This window comes from Andrographis paniculata, unplaced genomic scaffold (assembly GCF_009805555.1).
Source record: "Andrographis paniculata isolate CXL003 unplaced genomic scaffold, ASM980555v1 Contig83END, whole genome shotgun sequence".
NCBI classification, from domain to species: domain Eukaryota; kingdom Viridiplantae; phylum Streptophyta; class Magnoliopsida; order Lamiales; family Acanthaceae; genus Andrographis; species Andrographis paniculata.
The window spans coordinates 2,807,403-2,820,345 of NW_026137621.1; the positions used below are offsets into that span (position 1 = coordinate 2,807,403).

The 12,943-nt window shown below is 27.7% G+C and overlaps 1 long non-coding RNA gene across 8 annotated transcripts; it reads right to left on the reverse strand.

Moving 5' to 3' along the window:
- Positions 1–415: 415 nt before the first annotated feature.
- Positions 416–12,943, reverse strand: LOC127241591 (uncharacterized). Of its 8 annotated transcripts, none has more exons than XR_007836568.1 (3): positions 12,442–12,943; positions 12,250–12,352; positions 416–782 (listed from the first exon to the last, which is right to left on the reverse strand). It is a non-coding gene; the product is annotated as an uncharacterized LOC127241591 (long non-coding RNA). The 8 variants fall into 8 exon arrangements; XR_007836565.1 differs by lacking the exon at positions 12,250–12,352 and adding an exon at positions 898–997 and having other exon boundaries at positions 417–782; XR_007836567.1 differs by lacking the exon at positions 12,250–12,352 and adding an exon at positions 898–1,000 and having other exon boundaries at positions 417–782.

A 12,943-nucleotide genomic window follows, 5' to 3' on the forward strand; every position in this document is an offset into this window, starting at 1 on the left:
CTCAATATAATACTAATATTTTTAAAATTTCGTGTAAAAAGCAAACAAATATATAGTTATGGGATGGAGGGAGTATTATCTTTTTATTTCACTCAAAAGTATCTATTTTTAATTATAGTAAAAATAATCATATATAAATACCAAAATATGTCTAGTTGTTACAAAATCATTCATTTTTTTTTTATTTTTATATTATACTCCATAAGTTCTAATTCAATAGGGTCTTTTAGATTTTCAGTAATAGATTAAGAAATAATAATATTTTATTAATCAGTAGAAGTGTGTAATAGTTTTTGACATTTTTTCCATTTGACTTTATGTATAGTAATTATACGTGTAATTATATATTTGTAGTTTAAGTAAAAGTTAAAAGATATTTTCGTATTACTGTATGATTATTTTTTACGAAAGAGATATTCGAAATGAGAAATGGTAAAAAAAATATATTTTGAATTAAGACAGGAGTACTAGAAATTAATTTTACATTCACAGCGTCGCATCAAACATCTATTTCTCATTCCTAACCTCAACTCCAACCCAAACTCGATTCCCACATCCAAACACACCTGAGATACAAAGATACACAAAATTAAAGTTGTCTTCAAACTACCATATATATCAAAATCAACCCATTCGATATAATCTCTCTCTCACTAGACAATATTCTTCTTCATCTACCACCCATTCTTGTATTGTATATACATCTTGTGGCCACCCATAGTGCTTTCTGTAGAATGGCTTTGCAACAAATCCATTCCTCCTTGAAATTACCCGAACGAATGCTACAATCCAACATAAACAAACAAAGATTTATTACTAATCAATTAGGCCAATCATTTGAGTCGAACTTGAGGAAAAAACCAAGCATAATTAATTAAAAAACTTATAGAAAATTACCATGCTGTGGAGCAAGATTCGAATAGTTCATTGCTTTCCATCCAGGGATTATCAGTCTGGTTTTGTCCCTCATTTGTTGCCTATGTTCTTCGAATTGCCACTGCTTTGAAGAGTTTATGATTGTGAAAATATTACAAGGGTGAAATAAATGAACAATTAAACGTTAAGAGAGTTTTTTTGAGCAACACTTACTAATCAAGATGGAGGATTTCATCCAACATTGTGGAAGAAAAGACTGATGTCGATTCTTTGCAAGTTTGGATGGAAAAGTGATTTTTGCATGCAATTTTGGAGAAGAATCGATTAGGGCTGCAGTAGTTTTTGTAGAGTGTCGCCATCTTCGACAAGGATGAAATCGCCAAGAACTGCAGAAATATTACTCTCCTGAACTCAATTATCAACTCATCACACAAAGCCTTTTTACTAGAAAAAACATTCATTTGTATTTGATGATTCATGTCTAAGGTGAGGGAGCTAACTCCAATGAAAGTTGAGGTTCTTGAGAAATGATTTATGCCAAATGGAGAAATTTGAACTAAGAAAAACCCGAAACATGACGTCAATATGGGAATTGAAATATGCATTTGAAGTTCAAAGACATGAAGGCAATGCTTTAAAACTACTTTGCGGAGATGATAGACGACTAAGCGGAGAGCTTCAAAGCCAACACCGAATATCGAAGTTTTGCATTTTGTGTTATGTCGAAGTCTGCAAGGAGTTGTCCTATTTATAGAGAAAAAGACACTAGATGATACTGCCATACAAGCAAAAAAAATAAAAAAATACAATGACCGGCGAAATCTCGCAAACTTTTGTTGTGCATTACTGAAAAGTTACTATTCATCAACTTTAAATTTATAAAATTATAATGATGGGCAAACTCCCGTGAACTTTTATTGTCCGTTATTGGAAACGTAACGATTAACTTTATAAAAGTACAATGATAGGCTTCTCGTGAACTTTTGTTGTACTTTACGGAAAAGTTACGATTTAATAAATTTAAATTTATAAAATTGCAACTACGGATGAAACTTCGTGAGCTTTTATTGTACATTATTGAAAACATACGTTTCAACTAATTAAATTATAATGAAGTGAGAAATCTCTCGCAAACTTTGATGTTTGTTATTGAAATGTTATGATTCAACAACTATAAATTTATACAACTACAATAATGGGCAAAATCTCGCCAAATTTTGCTGTACTTTATTGAAAAATTACGATCAACAACTTTAAATTTATTAAATTATAATGACGGACAAAATCTTGTGAACTTTCATTGTATGTTATTGGTAAGTTACATTCAACAAATTTGAATTATAAAATTACACTGACAGGCAATGCAAACCTTTTTTGTAAGTAAAATAAAAAATATCAATTGAGATAGTCTCGAGTTTTTAAAAATATTTTATTTATTTATAAATATTAAATGTTACAGAAGGCAATTGTAGGTATTACAAAGATAAATTTTTGACATAAAAATTTGAAGGTTATAAATAGGTGCGATGTAATATTTTGAATGTAAAATTAATTTTTAATATAATAAAGAAAATAAAAAATAAATATTTAATTTGATATTTTTGAAAAAAAGAATAATCAATAATAAAAATTTTGTAATATTTGATAAAATAACACACATAATGAGTTTGTTGTTGGTTAAATTAAAGTACAAAACCAAGGATGGATGCTGCTATACATATAGCTAGAAAGTATAGGTCAATTTATATGTCACTTTATGGCGATACAAAATAGGCAGTTGCAAGAAATACAATGACCGGCGAGATCTCGCAAATTTTTGTTGTACATTACTGAAAAGTTATTATTTATCAACTTTAAATTTATAAAATTATAATGATGGGCGAACTCCCGTGAACTTTTGTCCGTTGCTGAAACATAACAATTAATTTTATAAAAGTACACTGATAGGCGGAATCTCTTGAACTTTTGTTATACTTTACTGAAAAGTTACGATTTAACAAATTTAAATTTATAAAATTGCAACCACGGACGAAATCTCGTGAGCTTTTATTGTCACGTTGGATGTCTGGGTCACTGTAGACACGAGAATTTAGAATAATATAATTAGTAGATAATTAAAATGTATTAGTGAAAATAATTATCCTATAATTATAGATTAAAATTAAGATAACTAATTAATTTAATTAAAATTAAAAAAAATAAATTAGAAAATGTAAAATGAGATTAAAGTGTATAATCATTTTCTAAAAAAGAAAAGTGACATGGGATGCGGAAAGGACAGAAACGACAATGTAGTCATGGTAGGTGGGACGGATGGAGTAATATTTTAATATTTTTTTACCTTTTTAGGAGTAAAAATTGAAACTTTTATGCCTAAGTAATATAATTTTTGAATTAAAATATATTTGATGTAAAATTGAACTATTTTACTAAATAAAGTATGAGTATATACTAAAATGGTAAAACAAACATATTTTTATGGAGAGTATAATATTGCAACTTTTCAATAACCTAACACAAAAATTTTCAAGATTTTTCCCGAAATTGAGGCTTTTTGCTCACAGAAATTTTGTCTCTTAGTAAAATGATATATCGATCGACGTATTCTCGATAATATTTTGTAAAATTTAATGTTGTAGGAAGCAGTTGCAACTACTACCAATATACTTATTGACGCATAAATTAAAAGTTGTTGAATAGTAACTTTTCAATAATTATTGACGCATATATCGATTGACGTGTTCTCGATTTTATTTATGAATATTTAATATTGGAGGAGGGCGTTGCAACAACTACCAATATAATTATTAACGCATCAATTAAAAGTTGTTGAATGGTAAGTTTTCAGTAATTATTGACACATTTATCGATTGACGTGTTCTCTATTTTATTTTTGAATTTTGAATATTTAATGTTGTAGGAGACCGCTGCAACTACTACCAATATAATTATTTACGCATAAATTAAAAGCTGTTGAATCGTAAATTTTCAATAACTTACCACAAAAGTCCGCGAGATTTCGCCCCTTAATACATCTTTTTGTAACTAACTATTTTGTTTCACTATATAGCCACGTATAATTGACCAATCCTTTAGAAGCATCATGTATTGTTTTGTTTCTCTATAAATAGGACAACTCCTTGGAGACTTGAGAACACAAAAAGAAAAAACCTTGAAAGGAATCATCAAATTCGAAAGAGTGCATTTTCTGGGGAAAAAGCTTTGTAGGGTAGTTCCCGATATTTCAACGGCGTCAAACATGGTGAGGCTATACAGAGACTACGGCAAGGGAACTCAATTTGTTATGCTTAGCACTATTGGTGTGTCGAAAAGTGTAGCAAGTCCGAGCAAAATTTATTTTGGCTGTCGTGTGGCGATTGCCACGAGCAAAATTTATTTTGGATGTTGTGTAACGATTGCCACTTCAAATTTGATTTTGGATGCTGTGTGGCGATTGTCACGAGCAAAATTGATTTTGGATCCTGTATGACGACTATCACGATTAAAATTGATTTTGGATCCTGTATGACGATTATCACAATTAAAATTGATTTTGGATCCTGTATGACGATTGCCAGAGTACAAGTGAAGAAAGCACTGAGATTATGTCTCGACGAAGGGTTGCTGAAGTTTTAGAAAATTTGAAAATAGTAAAAAGTTTACACTCGACAAATAAAAATAGTCCAATTTCTTTTGGGTACTGAGTTTAAGAAATAATATATAGATGATTTATTAGTTTGATTAATTTGTATAATGTTTATAATGTATTGTTATTTCAAGTATTTTTATTTAGTGAAATATTAAAATAAAAATAAAAATATTTTTTTATGTTGAATTATATTTTGAAATTAATTTTGGAAAAAAATGGTATCAATTGTAAAATAGTAATCACTTAACAAAAAAAAAAAAAACTAATATTAATAATCTAAAAGTAATTAAATAAAATAAGACTTTAATTTTTTTAATTTCAATAACATTTTACATAAAATTCTTCCAAAAATAAATATGAAAAATGAAACATAAATTTAATTTATTTATTAATAATAATAAATGTGATAGATGAGTTTATGAATTTATTCTTTTTCACAAAATAATATCACCGTTACTCATAATATTTTTCTTGTCCGTCAAATTTAGTCTAATTTCTTTGTATATATATATAAAAAATGAGACTAAATTTTCTGAACAGAAGAAATAATATATTATAATTTTCTTACAAAATAATATAATTAAACAGTTTAATAATATTAATACAATTCTCAATAACTGCCAATGAAAATACAAAATATTTTTAAACACCAAAAGCGCTTGTGTGATTTTGAAATAGTTTTACAGTTTTTTTTAAGAAGAATTAAATCAAATGTTTGTTTTTTTTAACTTACGATACTATACTAAAAATTAATTTTACAATCAAAATATCAAGATTTATTTTACTATATAAAATAAAAAATCAAAACCAAAATCTCACATAAACACACATGTAACCTTTTTTTTTTGGAAAAAAAATATAAATTCATATTCATCATTTATTGCTTCTCTCATCCAAAATATTAAATAAACAACACCCCCAACAAATTTTTTCTTGATGTGCTCTCAAATTAGTATTATTAAAAAAATACAATATATATACATCAACATAATATATATATATATTCTACAAACTTATAAAAATTTAACAATTAAACAAATTTTTTTTAATATTGTCAACACTTCTCATAAGCTAAAACATATCTCAAATTAAAAATGCAAACAAATATATTTTTTATATTATATTTAAATTAATTTAATATTTAAAAATATCACATCAAATATTTATTTATATTACATCAAATATTATAAGTAGGTTAGGAAAATATTTTGTTAAATCTACAATAATAATAATAATAATTATTACTGTAAATAAACTTTTTGGCGATAAATTTAATTTAAATAGTATTTTGTATGTAATATTTTGTAAAAAAAAATTATAATAGTACTCCCTCCGTCCCATGTAATATGGGTGTATTTACGTAGACACGATAATTTAGGTAAAGTATAATTAGTAAGTAATTAATAAATGTATTAGTAAAAATAATTATTATTTAGTAAAAATAATTATAGATTAAGATTAAGATAACTAAATAGTTTAATTAAGATTGAAAAAAATTAAATTTTAAATTTTAAAATATGATTAAAGTGTATAGTTAATTTTTCAAAAAAAAGGAAAGGTCAAATTATGTAAAATGGACGAAAATAGAAAATAGAGACAAATTATTATGTAGGACGGAGGGAGTAACTAATATTCACAACACATGCACTAATACTTGCACTATACATACAAAATTAAATAAAAAACTAGACCACACCTACAAGGTGACGAGCAGTGACGGATCTACGTTGGGGCTTGAGGTCAATTGACCCTCCAAGCCCTTCCCAAATTTATTTTTTTTTAAGTGTAAATTTTTCTAATTTTTTATTTAGTAATCAAATTTGTCCTCCCAATTTGAGATTAATATTCTACATAAACCTCCATGTTATTATTATTTTAATTTATAATAATATATAATATTTTTATTTATAAATTTATTATATAAAAAATAAAATATTTTATCGTTCATTTTTTCTTCTTCACGATCACATTATAGTGTTAATAAAAATTGAAAAAATTAAAATGACATCAAGTTGGTAGAAATGAGTAATAAGAAAGTTCTTATATTATTTTTTTTTACACAGAGAAACAACCGAATATCTATTTCAAATAAAAAAAACAGACTCGAAATAAGTTGCAACTAAAAATAAACAGTAAAAAAAATAAAACAAATAAACATAACAATTTTGCCCCCACGGAGCCGCAAAGCTGGTTCGTCACTGGTGATGAGCCATCGTCATGATTTTCTGCATCTCCTCAAGACATCCGAGGCAAACTTTTCTCCAAAAGAACAATGCCAAAATAAAATTTTGGAAGCTCATAAATTCTGGAAGACCAAAGAATGAGACCCAAATGCCATGCAGACTGAGACTCCAAATCTTTGGTTATAGATAGAAATTTCAGGTACCATGGAGATCAAGAGTGATTCTCCAAGCTGATCGATTGAACCAGAAGTTTGACATTTCCCACATGTCAATGCCATTGATCCTATAAAGATGACCTTTAATTTGACATGCTGAGTTTCAAGAATTCGGGATGTCTCCATGTCGCAACCTTGGTTAGCTAACCATTCCACTGCCCAGTTTCCTTCTCTGTATATATGCAAAATCTTATGTTCAATTCTCCCAAGTTTAACTTTAATTCGAGTTACCAGTAGTTGTAAATTCCATCCTCCAGCAGTGGTGTTGGTTGATCAGGTTGATGCTTGCCTGGGAGCCGGATTCAAGCTATATCTGCAAAAGTTGACGTTCCATAGCAATCTTAATGTCTCGGAGAATCGCAAAAACTTTTGTGTAAGTGTTCGTAGCTGAGGAAAGATGCTCCTGAAATTTAACCACCATGTCCTTGTTCTGGTTTCTGAATTCTTTCCGTATATTTGTAATTCCATGTTGCGATTGGAGTTGATATTCATGAACATATAGTAAAAATTTGAGTCAAAGTGGGTTTTTATATGAGATATTAATTAGTACTGAATATGATTGTACACACCCAAAATTAATTGGACAACCCAATACAAGTGCAGCCCAAACTTTGGAAGGCTCGCGGCCTAGCGAAAGGTTCAGATCAGCGAATGGACCTGTAGATCCGACCAGCCTAATGATCAAGTTGGCCTAGCTGTAGAAGCAACCCAATGGAAGCTATAAAGCCCGGTCAAACATGGTTTGAAAAAAGGTTGAAGTGATTGAGAAAAATTTAGGAATAAGATCTTTATCCAAATAAAATTTAAAAAATAACAAGATTTAAAGAAGATCAAGATGCCAGATAAGTCATTCCACATTCAACAATAGTTTAATTTTTCTCTGTATTTTTCTTTCAAGAACATTTATATCAATTAAAATTTCAATTTTTAGTTTCTCCCTTGCGTTATTAGTTTTAAATTCTAGTTTCCTTGATTCGTAAATTTTTCGATCATCGCGAGATAGCCCGTTGAGGGGCTGGGAACCCTTTGAAACAAATCGATTATAGCCAGCTTCCGATTAAGCCGCTGGAGGTGATATTTTACGACAAAAATGATGTTTTGAACTAAAAAAATAGAGTTTGTTTTATTGTGTATTACAACTACCATTTTTACTATGTATTTACGCAATTTATTTTTTATCCCATAAAATATTATATATTATATAATATATTATACAAATTTATTTTTAATTTAAAATATCACACCAGTTATATATTTATATCACACCAAATAATTTCAATGGTATTCTCGAAACACAACCAAACAAACCCTTAGTGTGTATTTCTTTATATATAAAATTGAGAAGATTTGTTTTTTTTTTTTTCTAATAATATTTAATTTAATAAGTTGAAGAGAAAAATACAAAATACAAATAGTAAAAAATTAAAATACAAATCCAAAGAAGCACATTATAATATTCAATTATATAAATTTAAATTAAATTCCAAAGAAGCACATTATAATATTCAATTATATAAATTTAAATTAAATTTATATTTAAAGTAATATTTTATAATAATAATAATAATAATAATGAGGACTACATACTATAATCTACAAATACACACTCATCCAGTAATCATTGACATGAACCTCTCAGGTCCTTGTTTATATGGTTGATATTGTTATTTTTAAATAAATTTGAATCAAAGTTAAAACCATATAAGATTTTATTTGAATCATCACTATAATGTGTTTCTATATATTTGTCACGTCGATTTTCTATTATGTATGTATATATACATGTATCTTTTGGTGATGCCCGGCGGAGGGTCGGCCTGCTTATGAGAGATATATTTCTTCCGTCCAATTTCTATTGTCCTAAAGTATATTTGTACGGTTTCTTAGATGATTGTTTTTTTTTTTATGAATTGACAAATTTGTCCTTAAGTGTACGATAGATATTAAAAGTAATAAATGAATGAAGAGTAAAAATGTAAAATTTGTGTTTAAAAAAAAATAGAACAATAGTTGTTGGATGTCCCAAATAGAAAAGTAGGACATTAGTTTGTGGACGGAGGGAGTATAACTTTTCTTTTACTTTGTTTCATAAATTTTTTGTACATTGCCCTGGAGCTTATACTACAAGAAAATAGTATTTTTGTAACAAATTATTTTCATCTCTAAATCAATTTTTTTCTTTATTAATAACATTAAAGACAAAATTCATTAAATTTTTTTTTCCTAAAGTTCACATAGTTAATGTCATCCGTCCTTAATTTTCGTTACAAATGTTTTATTTATTATTATTTTTTTTTGTAGCATTGGTTTAGTGAATAGAAGCATTTTCTCAACTAACACACCAATTTTTCTTTTCATTCAATCTAAGTATTTTTCTATTTGCTTCATGCCCGACATCCATTAGGTCTAACACTAACATTTCGATATCGACCACGCTAAGAACTAATATTGGAGATGTCATTTTCACTTTAAGTATGAAAACATTGGTTTAGACGATGTTGTGTTTATGCTGAAATCCCTTGAATACTAGTCTGTTCTTACGAAGAGTGTGATATGATAGAATATAAAATTAATAGGTATATTAGCTATTGATTATATCTAATATTGTATCAGAATCAGGGCCGTTCCTGACTTTCGAAAGGCCCGGGACGAAATAAAAGTTAGGGGCCCTTAAATATATATATATATAATATTTTTACCTATAATAAAATATAAATTAAAAAAACAAATTTCTAGCATAAATTTTAAAAATTACGTAAGACTTCCTTATATTTTAACAAACGTTATAAAACCTCACCATAAAAAAAAATATAGATGAAAAGTCATCTTCTCAACACCAAAAAAAATATAAAGTATAAGGGGTTCATGCCGTTTTTAAAGTATATAGAGGATTTACACTGAATTTCGAAATCATAAAGGCGGCATTGATAATTTTGCATAATAATAATAATAATAATAATAAATAATAATAATTTTATCTAATATTTATTATCTTTTTAGTGCAAAAAAAATAATTAAAACAAAAATAAAAAACCCCTAAATATATATAAATGATCTACTCCGATTTTTTTTTTTTACTTATAATAGAATATAAATTATTAAATAAATTATTTGTTTTAGAATTTTTAAATAAAATATCAATAATAGTATTAATATTAACAATCTTAAAACAAAAATTAGGGCATAGAACTTAAGCATCAAACCGTGCTCTTGTACCAATATACTAGTGTCAAATAATATTTATATATAAATAATTTATATATAACATAAATAAATAATGAACCCCAATTTAGATTGGGCCATGGGCGGTCGCCCCTTTCGCCCGGCCCAGTGACGCCTGCATTGAATAATGTTGTCATTATTGTAGCCCCACTGACAACTTCTAAATAATATTTTTGTTCTCTAATTTACCTTTGAGTTTCGAGTGAAACACAGGGATTTTGAATCAAAACACATTTTCAGTAAAAGTACATTTGAGTCTAACAATGACGAAACATGAATTGAAAGTTTATTCTAAGAAGTGGATGCAAGCTACTTAAGCAAATGACTAATAAAGTGATAAGATGAGCTCTAACTGAGATGAAAGCTACATGATACAACGGAGTACAATCAGAGACGGAACTACATAGGGGTCAGAGGCAGTTGACCCCCCAACCCCTAAAATATAAAATTTTTTAGTGTAAAAAATAATAAAATTATATATATTTTTTTATTATTATTTTGCCCTCCCTATTTTTAAATTTTTTTTATGTTATAGTGTAAAAATTTGTGGTTGACAAGTTTGATAACGCTTCTTGTAAAGGTCGACTTAGTAAAAGCCTATATAGTTGATTGGAGATTTGGTAGACTTGCTTATATGTGTGATATATTCATTTTTTTGTTGGGATTATGTGTTTTACAAATGAGTATTGTTGGACATAATGTTTTGAATAGAATTTTTTGATGTTTTTATTGAAAAGATGATGTTGGGGTTTAGGGTTAAATTTTAAATTTTGAATATTTGTATTTTGTACATAGGTTCATTTTGTGATATTTTGGATTGAATAGTAGATGTTTTGTGAATGGGTAATATATATATATATATATGTATTTTATTGTTGTGTATATTATAATTTTTTAATAATATTTATAGAGGTCGTGTCATTAAGAAAATACTAATCAACCAACCTATAATGTTTTAACCTAAGATATGCAAAATATTATAAGGTAATACTTTTTTCGGTTTTACTTAATGTATTTTTTTTACTTCTTCCGTTCCATAACAAAATATCTATTTTTTCATTTTAGTCTTTCCTTTTTAGTAAGTGTACTATCTATTCAACATTAATACCCTTATAACTTATAATATATTACACAAATGTCGTTACATTTCTATCACACAATACTTAACAAAGTTATTTTAGTAATTTCTACTTTATTCATACTACATCTCAATATAATACTAATATTTTTAAAATTTCGTGTAAAAAGCAAACAAATATATAGTTATGGGATGGAGGGAGTATTATCTTTTTATTTCACTCAAAAGTATCTATTTTTAATTATAGTAAAAATAATCATATATAAATACCAAAATATGTCTAGTTGTTACAAAATCATTCATTTTATTTTTATTTTTATATTATACTCCATAAGTTCTAATTCAATAGGGTCTTTTAGATTTTCAGTAATAGATTAAGAAATAATAATATTTTATTAATCAGTAGAAGTGTGTAATAGTTTTTGACATTTTTTCCATTTGACTTTATGTATAGTAATTATACGTGTAATTATATATTTGTAGTTTAAGTAAAAGTTAAAAGATATTTTCGTATTACTGTATGATTATTTTTTACGAAAGAGATATTCGAAATGAGAAATGGTAAAAAAAATATATTTTGAATTAAGACAGGAGTACTAGAAATTAATTTTACATTCACAGCGTCGCATCAAACATCTATTTCTCATTCCTAACCTCAACTCCAACCCAAACTCGATTCCCACATCCAAACACACCTGAGATACAAAGATACACAAAATTAAAGTTGTCTTCAAACTACCATATATATCAAAATCAACCCATTCGATATAATCTCTCTCTCACTAGACAATATTCTTCTTCATCTACCACCCATTCTTGTATTGTATATACATCTTGTGGCCACCCATAGTGCTTTCTGTAGAATGGCTTTGCAACAAATCCATTCCTCCTTGAAATTACCCGAACGAATGCTACAATCCAACATAAACAAACAAAGATTTATTACTAATCAATTAGGCCAATCATTTGAGTCGAACTTGAGGAAAAAACCAAGCATAATTAATTAAAAAACTTATAGAAAATTACCATGCTGTGGAGCAAGATTCGAATAGTTCATTGCTTTCCATCCAGGGATTATCAGTCTGGTTTTGTCCCTCATTTGTTGCCTATGTTCTTCGAATTGCCACTGCTTTGAAGAGTTTATGATTGTGAAAATATTACAAGGGTGAAATAAATGAACAATTAAACGTTAAGAGAGTTTTTTTGAGCAACACTTACTAATCAAGATGGAGGATTTCATCCAACATTGTGGAAGAAAAGACTGATGTCGATTCTTTGCAAGTTTGGATGGAAAAGTGATTTTTGCATGCAATTTTGGAGAAGAATCGATTAGGGCTGCAGTAGTTTTTGTAGAGTGTCGCCATCTTCGACAAGGATGAAATCGCCAAGAACTGCAGAAATATTACTCTCCTGAACTCAATTATCAACTCATCACACAAAGCCTTTTTACTAGAAAAAACATTCATTTGTATTTGATGATTCATGTCTAAGGTGAGGGAGCTAACTCCAATGAAAGTTGAGGTTCTTGAGAAATGATTTATGCCAAATGGAGAAATTTGAACTAAGAAAAACCCGAAACATGACGTCAATATGGGAATTGAAATATGCATTTGAAGTTCAAAGACATGAAGGCAATGCTTTAAAACTACTTTGCGGAGATGATAGACGACTAAGCGGAGAGCTTCAAAGCCAACACCGAATATCGAAGTTTTGCATTTTG